Source organism: Bos indicus, chromosome 1 (genome assembly GCF_029378745.1).
Source record: "Bos indicus isolate NIAB-ARS_2022 breed Sahiwal x Tharparkar chromosome 1, NIAB-ARS_B.indTharparkar_mat_pri_1.0, whole genome shotgun sequence".
Lineage (NCBI taxonomy): Eukaryota > Metazoa > Chordata > Mammalia > Artiodactyla > Bovidae > Bos > Bos indicus.
The window spans coordinates 27,763,300-27,776,913 of record NC_091760.1 but is presented as its reverse complement, the minus strand read 5'-3'; the positions used below and the strand labels follow the sequence as shown (position 1 = coordinate 27,776,913).

At 37.0% G+C, this 13,614-nt stretch overlaps 1 protein-coding gene across 5 annotated transcripts in view; it reads left to right on the top strand.

The window, feature by feature from the left end:
- ROBO1 (roundabout guidance receptor 1) overlaps positions 1-13,614 on the top strand; it is a 1,292,670-nt gene that overhangs the window by 368,099 nt on the left and 910,957 nt on the right. The gene's annotated exons all lie outside the window — the stretch shown is intronic.

Genomic DNA, 13,614 nt, shown 5'->3' with positions numbered 1-13,614 from the left:
GGGAGGGTAGGGGAGGGAGGAGGGAGGAGGGTTCAGGATGGGGAATGCAGGTATACCTGTGGCAGATTCATTTCGATATTTGGCAAAACTAATACAATATTGTAAAGTTTAAAAATAAAATAAAATTTAAAACCTGTTTTAAAATAAATAAATAAAAAACTGGAGAATGTATTTCTAATGGAATTAAAACTTCTCTCCAGACTGAAAAAATTGGGATGCAAATTTAATCTTACTTGTGTATACTTTTTCTGAATCTATTGTAAATTTATATGTATAAGTGCTGAGAAAGAAAATTATCTTGTATTTTGAGATTTATACCCTCAAAAATTAAAGACACAATAAACAATAGATCATATATCAAATAATTATGAAATGAAAAAGAGAGTCAAATGTGTTTAACAAATATTAATTAGAAATCAAACAAATGTGTCCTCTACATGTATGCACATTCGTGCACACACACACACACATATGTATATATAATACATATGTATATATATATGATATAATATGCATATATAACATTCAGATAACTATGATTATTTCTTTCAGAAAACTTATTTGAAAGAGCACTTAGGGTACCCATAAATGATGCCAGGATTGCCTCTTAAAGGAAATGAGAGAAATTGGAATACTCTGTCTTTTGCCAAGAATTCACTTTATTTTTATTGACATATATTTTCATCTTATGGGCTAGAAACGATTGAAGATCACTTGGTTTTATTTGCAAAGTGTCATAGTTCTTACCCTTCTCCTTTTTCTGACATTGTTAAAATATATTGACTTCACTGGTCATTCATTCATGACAGGGCTACACTTTGCAAGCATACATTGGATATGTATGAGTATTTAACATAATTTAAATTCTTTCAGGAACTTAATACTAAGCTGCAAATTTTAGTGCTTTAGTTGCTAAGTCATGTCCGACTCTTGGCAACCCCATGGATTGAAACCTGCCAGGCTTCTCTGTCCAGGGGATTTTCCAGGCAATACTGAAGTGGGTTGCCATTTCTCTTCATTGTCTAAAATGTGTATGCACTATTAGCCATTGTCCAAAGGACTTAGTTTTTCCTCCTCTATTATTAAACGCTTCTGATGATGAAGAAAGCAGATCGAATTCACATTTTTAAAATAATTTTATTTATTTATTTTTGGCTGTGCTGGGCCTTCATTGCTGCACAGGCTTTTCTGTAGTTGCAGCAAATGAAGGCTGCTCTCAGGGTGCTGTGCTCAAGCTTCTCATTGCAGTGGCTTCTGTTGCAGAGCATGGGCTCTAGAGTGATGGGCTTAGTAGCTGTGGCACATGGACTCCGTAGTTACAGTTCATGGGCTCTAGAGCACAGGCTCAGTTGCTCCGTGGCAGGTGGGATCTTACCAAATCGGGGATTGAACCCATGTCTCCTGCATTGGCAGGAGGATTCTTTACCACTGAGCCACCAGGGAAGCCCCATAAAATGACATAATGATATTCAATTATAAATGCTATAAAATCAAGTTCTCATCTTTAAAACTTACGTTACTAATACTTAGATGGAGAAAACAACTGAATTTTATTATTATGAAAGGTTGTCTTAAGAGTTATAACTTAAAACATTCAAAATAGAAGTACAAATTTTGAATATGTTGAGGGGAAAGGAAGTAAAAAATCTTCTCACATAGAAAAGATCTGGAATGTGGTGGGTCCCTAGTTTTAGGGATTCATATACAACATTTTGCCAGATTTCTACCAAAAATAATGCAATTAGAACATATATTCCCCTGGTATCATCATTTGCTAAGTACGCAGTTGTTGTCTGTGTGTGTAAATGTGTGTGTGTGTTGTGGGGCTATTTGGGTACATTTCTTATAGAGTGACCCAGGAAACTGATAGAAAAACCTGAAAAAATATTTTAAGATTTTGGCTTTTATGTCCAGGAAATAATGCAAAATGTTGAATTTACTATAACTGATGGCAATATTTTTCTAATTTAAAAGATTGGCTGAGAACTCACATTTACTGCATTCTGAGATAAATTTACACTTAGTGACATAATCTGGAGAACTGATCCACACACAGCAAGCTTTTCTGAATAAGTAATTAAGTATAAAACCAGGGGCAAATGTGCACCCAATAAACCTAAGGATTATGAGTTCTGCTTGAGTACACAAGAATCTTGTGTGATGGAATCAGCAACTCAGGTCTTTAATGTCCTGTTGGGATTACGTTTGGAAAACATCTGTAAAAATCTGTCACAATTTGCAGAACAAAAGACAATGTCAGTGTGTTTCATAGTCATGTTCGTGTAGTGTTATGTAAAGAGAAAATGAAAATGACTACAGGTGGAAAAATATGAAACACCTTTCATTTATTCTCAACGCAAGGAGCCAGGCTCTCCTGGCAACCTGAAAGCATCAGATTTTTCTCCTATTAAAAACAATCTTGATGTTTTTTAAGGCAAGTTTTATAGAGTGCTAGATATGTGGTCATTTTCAGTTTATAAGTAATTTGAAGTATTCTGGCAGTCCCCATAAGTCAACATGTACATGCCAGAATGTGCCTAATCACCTGTGATTTCAAAATATATATTTAATCAGTATATAGTCACTCACTGAGCAAATTAACAGACCTGAAAGAAGTGAGTGAGCTATGCTCCTATCCAAAGGTAAAGTGTTCCAAAAAGAAGGAAGAGTAAATGCAAAGCTTTGGTTATGAAGAGTATGCCTGGCTTGTTCACAGGAGCAGGCCTAGAAGTCAGTGTGCCCAGAAGTCAGAAGGAGGTTGAAGTGGGAACAGATCATGTGGATCATTATAAACCCATGTAAGGCTTCCAGATGTTAATCTAAATGGAATGGAAGGTCACGGGAGGAGTTTGAGCTCAAGAGTGAAAATTATCTAACACCTTTATAGTACCTCTTTGGTTATATACATATTCAAACTGACAGCATCTCATATTTCCCTATCGACTTCTGTTTTAGAGAACTTTCTGATGCCCACAGCCACAGACATGGGGATATGTTACTGATCAGAGGAGACCAGAGGGCAGGCCTGACACAGTTCTGGCACCAGAAACTGTTCTTTCTCCGTGATTCTCAATGAGGGTGGTCTAGTCCTCCTAAGACAGGCATTCTCTATGGAGAATGTTTCACCCCCAAATGGGAGAAAGTTTGATCAAGGGGGTAATGGGTGGAAAAAGTACTTTTATATGTGCAAAGCTATTACATCTGTGTATCTGTGCTATCATACTTTCATTGAGGATTCTGTTGGAATGAAAATATCTCAAAGGCTCCTTAGGGCTGTCAGTAACAAGTGAAAAATGAGAATCACTGCTCTTCAGCAGACTTCAGAATTCTGTAGAGGGATTTTGGTTGTTGTAATTATTGAAGCAGCACTGCCACTAGCATTTACTGGATAGAAACCTGAAATGCTGCATGTTTTGTGCTGCTGCTGCTGCTGCTGCTAAGTCACTTCAGTCGTGTCCGACTCTGGAGTAGTCATTTCAAATATCCCATTGAGAACTCATGAAAAAACAAAAATCTGTCTAACTATTTGAGCTTAGAAGCTAGTTCTGTTTTCCAGAGTAATTCTTACTATGCAAGTACCTTGTAAAAGAAGGTAAAATTGTACTTCATTTTACTCAGATCACATCGCAGACCAAGGTATCACTTTTTGTATTGGAATCAATGATACCTGCATCAGTCTACATCCTAAGGCTGTCGTGTTCACAGTGCTTCTACATATAGATGCAAACATCTGACTATTTCTTTATACCAATATATGCCCAAGCATTATATATTGAAATATGAATAATTTTAGTATAATTCATTTTGCTCTCAGTTTTCCAGTTTTGTGTGTCTGTGTGTGTCTATATATATATAGACACACACACTTTACTCTGTAAATACTCATTCTGGACCAGGCCCTGTAGTAAATACTTTATTTTATTCATTTAAAATTTTTAGTCAACCCAGGAGGATTTTCCCATTTTAAAGATGAACAATAAAGAGGTTAGGTTACATAATCTAAAGACACATTGCTTAAAGTGGTAGAGGTGGGATGTAGAAAGAGAACCCTTGTTAAAGTTTAATCATCATCATGTGGCTGGTATTAGGCTTCCATAGTCTCTGAATGGTTGTTATTTTTTCATTAAATATTCAGGAGCACAATTTTTCAGACTTACCAGTTACATAAGTCACGATTAATTGTCTGCCTCTCAGATTGACTTTTTGTTTGACTCCTTGTTTTGAGTATAAGGTGAAGTTGCTAACTTTTGTTTCTTGAATAAGTAAAGATCTTATCTAATGGGATGGATCTGATCACTTATTAAAGTTTACTTATTGAATCTTGCCTGTTCAAAGTGCTGAGCCTTTTCAAATATTTCTCCAGAAGTAGAAAATCCTGGAAAAGTTCTGTCCAGTATCCCAGGTAGTGAAATGTTTACTGACTAAAAACATTTCAGTATTGTTTACTGAGACAAAATGGCTAATCAGTGTGTTGAGTTTCTGAACTACAAATTTAGCTATAGTCTTTGGCGTTTATTGACTAGTAATTATAGTAAACACACACACGTATATATATGAACACACACACACACGTGTGTGTGTGTGTGTGTGTGTGTGTTGCTCAGTCATGTCCAATTCTTTGCAACTCTATGGAATGTCGCCTGTCAGGCTCCATAGAATTCTCCAGGCAAGAATACTGGAGTTGGTAGCCATTCCCTTCTCAGAGGATCTTCCCCAAGGATTGAACCTACATCTCTTACATATCCTGCATTGCATTCTCTACCATCTGAGCTACCAGGGGAGCCCAGAGAAAGAAAAAGAGAGAGAGAGGCTTCAAAATGCTCTTAAAATTTTATAAACTAGAAATCATCCTACACAATAAATTTGAATAATTTACTATTTAATTAGACTTTTAGTCTACTTTTCTCAGAGATTTTTTTTTCTTTTTTGTAATCAGAAAATATTTTTCATGTATGATATATGGACTTATGCCCAATGGCAGAGGTTTAGTTAAATAAATTAGGACATAATCCCCAAATAGAATTCTATAGCAAATATAGAAACACTTATGAAGGGCCTCTTTTTTAAAATAATGTCAGAATATCTCATATTATGAGCTATCCAAAGATGTAGGAAGTAAAGATTTGTATTCAGTGTAATCTCCACTATATAAATGTAGAAATACATGCCTACGCATAGTAGTAAGTTACATACACATAAGATGCAAATATTGGAAGGGGATATATATATATATAGATGTGGAGATAGGAATGAACTATATGGAGATATGGAGATAAGAAGGGAGTATATGTAGATATAACCCCCTTCAATATTCTTGCCTGGAAAATTCCATGGACAGAGGAGCCCACCAGGCTCCATGGAGCAGCAAAGAGCCGGGCACAGTTGAGGCCAACTACATGGAAGTCCAATATTTTGGCCACCTGATGCAAAGAGTTGACACATTTGAAAAGACCCTGATGTTGGGAAAGATTGAAGGCAGGAGGAGAAGGGAACGACAGAGGATGAGATGGTTGGATGGCATCACCGACTCAATGAACATGAGTCTGGGTAAACTCTGGGAGTTGGTGATGGACAGGGAGAACTGGTGTGCTGTGGTTCATGATGTCACAAAGAGTCGGACACGACCGAGCAACTGAACTGAACTGAACATGCTCCATATGTAGACATGGCAATAGTGGATGACATAGGAGTCTGGAGGGCTGCAATCCATGGGTTGCAAAGAGTTGAAGACAACTTAGCAACTGAACAACTGAACCGTTATCAACCAGTTGAAACTGAGAATTTTATGTTTCCTTCTTCATATCTTTAGGTTTTATACAGTGAGTATAGTTACTGTTTTATTTGAAAGAGAAAATTAAATGCTTTTCAGATATTGCTATATATGTATTTCTTTTCATCTGCTCTCGCATAAGATGAGAAAATTTTTATCTTATGAGGTTCTGGAAAGAATATGGAGATCTATGATGCCAAAATTCGAACAGTTCAGATTCTAAAATCCAGTACAAGGAACTGAAATACTACTGTTTCATACTTTTTTAACTATTAAAAATAAAATTGATATTCTACTGATTCAGATCCCATAAGTTCTTCTAGGGATAATTAATACAGGTAAGACTGCATTTTGTGTCATCAAAAAATATGCATTGTGCTAATAACATAGAATTTACCTATCAGCACATACAAATTAGAAGGCAACAGAAAGATCACTGACCAGGACTGTGATTCCTGTAATTTTAAAGTATTCTATTTTAACACTCGCTAGCACATGCCCAGCCTTCCCAAGTAGCACTAGTGGTCAAGAAAGCATCTGTCAATGCAGGAGGCATAGAGACACAGGTTCAATCCCTGGGTTGGGAAGATCTCCTGGAGGAGGGCATGGCAACCCATACCAGTATTCTTGCCTGGAGAATCCCATGGACAGAGCAGCCTGGTGGGTTATGGCCCATAGGGTCACAGAGAGTTGGATACAACTGAAGAGACTTAGCACATGTGCACAAATATCCTGAAGTTGATAAAAGTCTTAGTGTTCACAGATGTTATTTCTATAGGGAATAGGAGGTCCAGCAATAAGTTACTCCATTTTTCTACTAAGAATGAGTGATATTTAGGTTACTAAATTGTGTTCCTATCAATACTATTAAAAATGAATAATGAATAGAAACATGGCACTTTACTTGTTTTATTCTATAGTTATTTATCATATTTTTAAGAATTATGTATATATAATATAGAAAGTATATATAATCATTTCTTTCACATTATTAGATTTAATTCATTCAATTCTTTAAAAAAGCCCTCTAATAGCAAGACAGAGAAGGCAATGGCACCCCACTCCAGTACTCTTGCCTGGAAAATCCCATGGACGGAGGGGCCTGGTGGGCTGCAGTCCATGGGGTCGCTAGAAGTCAGACACGACTGAGCGACTTCACTTTCACTTTTCCCTTTCATGCACTGGAGAAGGAAATGGCAACCCACTCCAGTGTTCTTACCTGGAGAATCCCAGGGACGGGGGAGCCTGGTGGGCTGCCGTCTATGGGGTCGCACAGAGTTGGACAGGACTGAAGTGACTTAGCAGCAGCAGCAGCAATAGCAAGAACATATACTGAGACTGTTTAGGTGGCTTGCTAAATTTTACTTAGTTTACTTGTGCTTCCTGTCAAAGTTTGTTCATATTATGCATATTTATTTGAATAGCAAAATCAAAGAGTAAGAGGTTGTTCATTGGACATAGACACATCTTTAGCTCACCCTTACACACAAGCTATTCACTCTTTTTCTAATCTGAAAATTTACCTTATGTGAAAGTTCTCTTTAAATATCTCGAATTAAAAAGAAAATTCTAGATCCTCTACCATAGCAGATCTTTTTTGCCATCTAACTTCTCTGGACTTGCTTCATCAAGTATTCCCAATGATCTAATCTCTTCCCATGGTACTAGTGAAGTGAATGAAGTTGCTCAGTCATGTACAGCTCTTTGCAACCCCCTGGACTGTAGCCTACCAGACTGCTCTGTCCACGGGATTCTCCAAGCAAGAATACTGGAGTGGGTTGCCATTTCCTTCTCCAGCGGATCTTCCCAACCCAGGGATCAAACTGGGTCTTCCACATTGCAGGCACATGCTTTACCCTCTGAGCCACCAGGGAATGGTACTAAGAGACAACTAAATTCACAGGGTCATTATTCATTACACTGTTATTTCTTTCCCCTGTAAAATCTTGATGCATTCAGTCTTGATCAAGATGCCAAACATGTTTTTTGGTGTTTTTTTTTCCTATTCAATTAAATTTATATCATAACTATGGCAGCTTCTTCAGAGTTCTTCTACTTAATCCAGATGTTCAGGTTTTAGTCACCTTCCTACTAAACTAAAATTAATTTTCCACTCCTTCAAAGCTGACTTTGGTGTTTTCCTTCCCTTTCTTGCTAATTATGTAAAAAACATTATTAGACACATTGATTGCCTGATAAAAGGATGATCTCTTTATAATAAGAGTGCATTTAAGCATGACCCCATAATATTCGCCACTCCCTTCCTATCATTGCTTCTCTGTTTCTACTGTTTGTTTACGGAAGTTTTAGCCAGTCACTGTATCAGTCACTGTCCTTAGTTTAAGACCTACTCCATGGGAAGTTTCAATCCTTCCCAAGATTCTATTTTATCTCTTCTGAAGAGTCCCAGGTTTCTTTTTCTATTCCTCATCTCTATTTAATGGCAAGATAATGGATATTTTAGAAATGAAACATGTGAATTTTTAAATTTTCTCCCCAATTTTCCCCATATTTCTCTTCCATATCAAGTGGTTTTAGGCTAACTAACTAGTGTTTGCATTGCATTCTACTTTGGACAATGTTCCTTTGTTTTCTCTTTAAGATTTTTGGATTTTAAAATATCTTTCTATTGACCTGTCTAAAAATTCATCTCACCTCCCTCTCTGCCCTCTGTTCTTGTTTCCTTGAATGCATTGGCCTACCACCTGCCATGGATACAGGTCCTTAGATACAATACTTTTTATTCTGTTAATTGCATTCTAATCATATGCAGAAACAAATTTCATAAATTATTCATGTTTTCCAATAGTTCACACTTCAGCCTTTCTGGTTTCTCTCATCTCTTGACACTGACATGTCAAGTTGTCTAATTCTATACAACATTTTTTTGTTGGTGGTATTTACCCACTAAGTCATGTCTGACTTTTTGCAACGCCATGAACTGTAGCCCACAGGCTCCTCTATCTGTGGGATTGGCCAGGCAAGAATACTGGAGTGTGTTGCCATTTCCTTCTACAGGGGATCTTCCCAACGCAGGGATGAACCTGCATCTCCTGCTTGGCAGGCGAATTCTTTACTGCTGAGCCACCATCACTGCAGGCAGATAAAAGTATCCTCTATGATTCTTGGGTACTTTTATTTGATCATTGACCACCATGTCCCCAAGAAAACCTTGGGGTTGCTGTTGTTCTGTTGCCCAATCATGTCCGACTCTTTGAGACACCATGGACTGTAGCACACTAGGCCTCCTTAAGTCACTGTAAATAGTATTCCCCCAAAACAATATTTTTTACATTTGATATTTTACTGGGAGAGAAATAGATAAATAAGATATAATTTAACTGGTCTTGTAATCATAACAGCTGTTATTCCTCATTTTATAAAACATTTCAGTATTACTATAAAATTTTGAGTGACTTTATATAGTAAAATATTGAGAAATCCTGATTGAGAAATTTTTCATAAACTAAAATTTCCAAACTGCATTAGCAATTCATTGAACTGTTAAAGAGATTTTTAGCTATTAAAATGAGAATGACTCAGTTCTTTTGAGGGTTGTAATAAATTTTGAATGATGCTTATTCAAATGCAACTTTTTGTGATAAGAACAACTAATTCCATTATAAGACCTCTAATGGAAATTTCTGTCTTTAGGTAAAAGGTTAATGCAACAATTCATTGCCTTAGAATGGTATTATATGGGTTAGTATAATGAACAGAAGTCCAACATCTCTTATGTTTACCTTTATTGCCTGCATGTAATAATCCTGTCTGACTCTTCAAACTCAAGGACTGTAGCCCACCAGGCTACTCTGGCCATGGAATTCTCTAAGCAAGAATACTGTAGTGGGTTGCCATTATCTTCTCCAGGAGATCTTCCCAACCTAGGAGTTGAACCTGGGTCTCCTGCATTGTAGGCAGATGCTTTACCATCTGAGCCATCAGGAAAGCTCTTATCTTTATTAATTGCTTAAAATTATTCAAACTTGCAATAGGCAGAGTTGACTATCCCTTTCTAGAATTCTATCTAGAAATACCAGATTCCCATTAATTTTCCATTTAATAGACATATATAGTCACATTAGCTGTGGGTTACATTAAAATATTTTTCAAAATATTTTTTTTCTCAAACTGTTAATGTTTTTGTAACCCTGTTTTCTCAAAACATCAGTGGGGTTTACTTTGCGTACTCCAGTTTATAAAGGGCTATTCCCATTGGTCTTCTATTTGTCAATATAACCATCTATTTGTGGTTGTGTGTCATTGTTGTTCAGTCACTCGGTCATGTCCACTCTTGGTGACCCCATGGACTGCAGCATGCGAGGCTTCTCTAAACTTCACCACCTCCCAGAGCTTGCTCAAACTCATGTCCATTGAGTCAGTGATGCCATCCCACCATCTCATCCTCTGTCGTCCCCTTCTCCTGTCTTCAATCTTTCCTAGCACCAGGGTCTTTTCCAATTAGTCAGCTCTTCCCATCAGGTGGCCAAAGTATTGGAGCTTCAGCTTCAGCATCAGTCCTTCCAATGAATATTTAGGATTGATTTCCTTTAGGGTTTACTGATTTAATCTCCTTGCTGTCCAAGGGGCTCACAAGAGTCTTTTCTAGCACCACATTTTTATATCATGAATTCTTTAGTGTTCAGCCTTCTTTATGGTTGAACTCTTACATCTATGTCCAATTCTAACAAACTTTATTTTGGGAGGCTCCAAAATCACTACAGATGGTGACTGCAGTCATGAAATTAAAGGACTCTTGCTCCTTGGAAGAAAAGTTATGACCAACCTAGACAGCATATTAAAAAGCAGAAACATTACTTTGCCAACAAAGATCCATCTAATCAAAGCTACGATTTTTCCAGTAGTCATGTATGGATGTGAGAGTTGAACTATAAAGAAAGCTGAGCACTGAAGAATTGATGATTTTGAACTGTGGTGTTAGAGAATACTCTTAAGAGTCCCTTGGACTACAAGGAGATCCAACCAGTCCATCCTAAAGAAAATCAGTCCTGAATATTCATTGGAAGGACTGATGCTGTAGCTGAAACTCCAATACTTTGGCCACCTGATGCGAAGAACTGACTCATTGGAAAAGACCGTGAGAAAGATTGAGGGCAGGAGGAGAAGGGAACGATAGAGGATGAGATGGTTGGATGGCATCACTGACTCGAAGGACATGAGTTTGAGTAAGCTCTGGGAGTTGATGATGGACAGGGAAGCATGGCGTGCTGCAGTCCATGGGGTCTCAAAGAGACACAACTGTGTGACTGAACTGAACTGAAATGACTCACATCTATACATGAATACTGGAATAATGATAGCTTTGACTATATGGACCTTTGTCAGAAAAGTGATATCTCTATTTTTTAATATGCAATGGCACCCCACTCCAGTACTCTTGCCTGGAAAATCCCATGGACAGAGGAGCCTAGTAGGCTGCAGTCCATGGGGTCGCTAAGAGTCAGACACGACTAGGAGACTTCACTTTCACTTTTCACTTTCATGCATTGGAGAAGGAAATGGCAACCCACTCCAGTGTTCTTGCCTGGAGAATCCCAGGGACTGGGGAGCCTGGTAGGCTACCGTCTATGGGGTCACACAGAGTCGGACATGACTGAAGTGTCTTAGCATAGCATAGCATAGGTTTATCATAACTATATGTCATTAGTATAATCCTAATTTCCAGATGAAGAAACTAAAGGATAAAATTTAAAATAACTTGTCTACAATCACACACTGTAATCACCTATAATATATGACTGAGTTTAACCTTAAATTCCTATAACTTTTGATTTCATGTTTTGTTTTTTTCTAAAATTCAATGCTTAAAATACATGTAACTGCATTGCATGATAACTGATACTGCATAGTAGGAAGTTACACAAGCTGTGCATCTTAGAGACTTTAGAGGGACACAACCTGATTTCAACAGTGGAATTTTCAGAGTGAAAAATCACAGAAATGGCTAAAGAAATAAAATTTTCTTCTTTGAAATAAGAAAAAAATGTCCTGACAATTAGAACATTATTGTTGAAGTCCTGTAATCTTACTTATTAACCCCTACCCTTTAAAAAATCAGCCTAGCTTCCCAGGCTCTGACAGGGAAATACCGTATTTGCACCAGACACTCAGAGCAAATTCTAGCACTCATCAGTCAGGGAATCCTCTCACCGGGAAAGGTTTTAGTGAGATGATACTATTCTCTGAAGGATGCAAAAATTATTAGGTTCAATGTGGTATCAAATTCTGTATCCATATTATGTTACATACAATGTTCAAAGCATAAATATAAATAAAACATCAAACCTTTTAAACTAGACATGAAAGTGTGATGTCCACATAAAGCTAAGGGAGTCAAGAGAATTTATGATTGATTAAGGAATTATTTTATCACACATGCACACACACACCACCCTATCCATTCTTTCAAGGTCATGACATTGTATTAGTAGTATTTCCCTGGGTCTGTCCAGTTTATTATATAGCAAATACCTTACAGAATCAGTGCATTGTCAATAGATTCTGTTCTAAAAATATGACTAGTTCAGTTCAGTTCAGTCACTCAGTCATGTCTGACTCTTTGTGACCCCGTGAATCACAGCACTCCAGGCCTCCCTGTCCATCACCAACTCCTGCAGTTCACTCAAACTCATGTCCATCGAGTTGGTGATGCCATCCAGCCATCTTATCCTCTGTTGTCCACTTCTCCTCCTGCCCCCAATCCCTCCCAGCATCAGAGTCTTTTCCAGTGAGTCAACTCTTCACATGAGGGTGGCCAAAGTATTGGAGTTTCAGCTTTAGCATCATTCCTTCCAATGAACACCCAGGACTGATCTCCTTTAGAATTGACTGGTTGGATCTCCTTGCAGCCCAAGGGACTCTCAAGAGTCTTCTCGAACACCACAGTTCAAAAGCATCAATTCTTCGGCGCTCAGCTTTCTTTACAGTCTAACTCTCACATCCATACGTGACCACTGGAAAAACCATAGCCTTGACTAGACGGACCTTTGTTGGCAAAGTCATGTCTCTGCTTTTTAATATGCTATATAAGTCCAATGCAAATACATCTTTGACTATGTAAATCAATTATCTTCTATTGTTTCTCCTTCTTCAGATTACCAATAGGTCTCCTCAAACGACCAAATTACTATTTTGTCATTTGATCTCAGTTTCTTCATGTATAAAATAAAAGGGCTTGGACCACTCATTGACTGTTTAAATCTCTTCTAGCACCTTGACATTTTGGTATACTTGTGACTTCATCAAGTAGAGTTTCCACACTATTGATTAACAATCAAAATGAAAAAAATTTCCAATTTGTTGTCTTTGAAATGAGTCTGCTTTCTTCCTGAAACATAACTGTGTAATAGAATGTTCCAAATTATTTAAGTTTAAACAGAATTTTGAATTATAAAATTATTTCATATAAATGGCCTTATATGATTATCTGTCCAAAGAATAAATAGCAAGCTTATATATAAAAATGAACACAAATGTTAACATTATGCTATAAGTAGTATAAACAAATCTATTCTCCAATTATGTATTTCCAGTTAACATTACATTAGCTTCTTTACTTTTAAAGTAGAATTCTCTTAAATGTTAATTTTCAAGATTTGGCAAATAATTTTGTTTTCTTTTGTATTGGATTATAAGTGATGCATAATATTATGTTGGTTTCAAGTATGTAGCAAACACTTTGATAGTTCTCTATATTGTGAACTGATCACCACAATAAATTTAGTTAACATCCACCATCAAACATAGTTACAATATTTTTTTTCTTGATGAGAACTGTTAAGATCTACTCTCTTAGCAGCTATCAAATATATACTATGGTATTA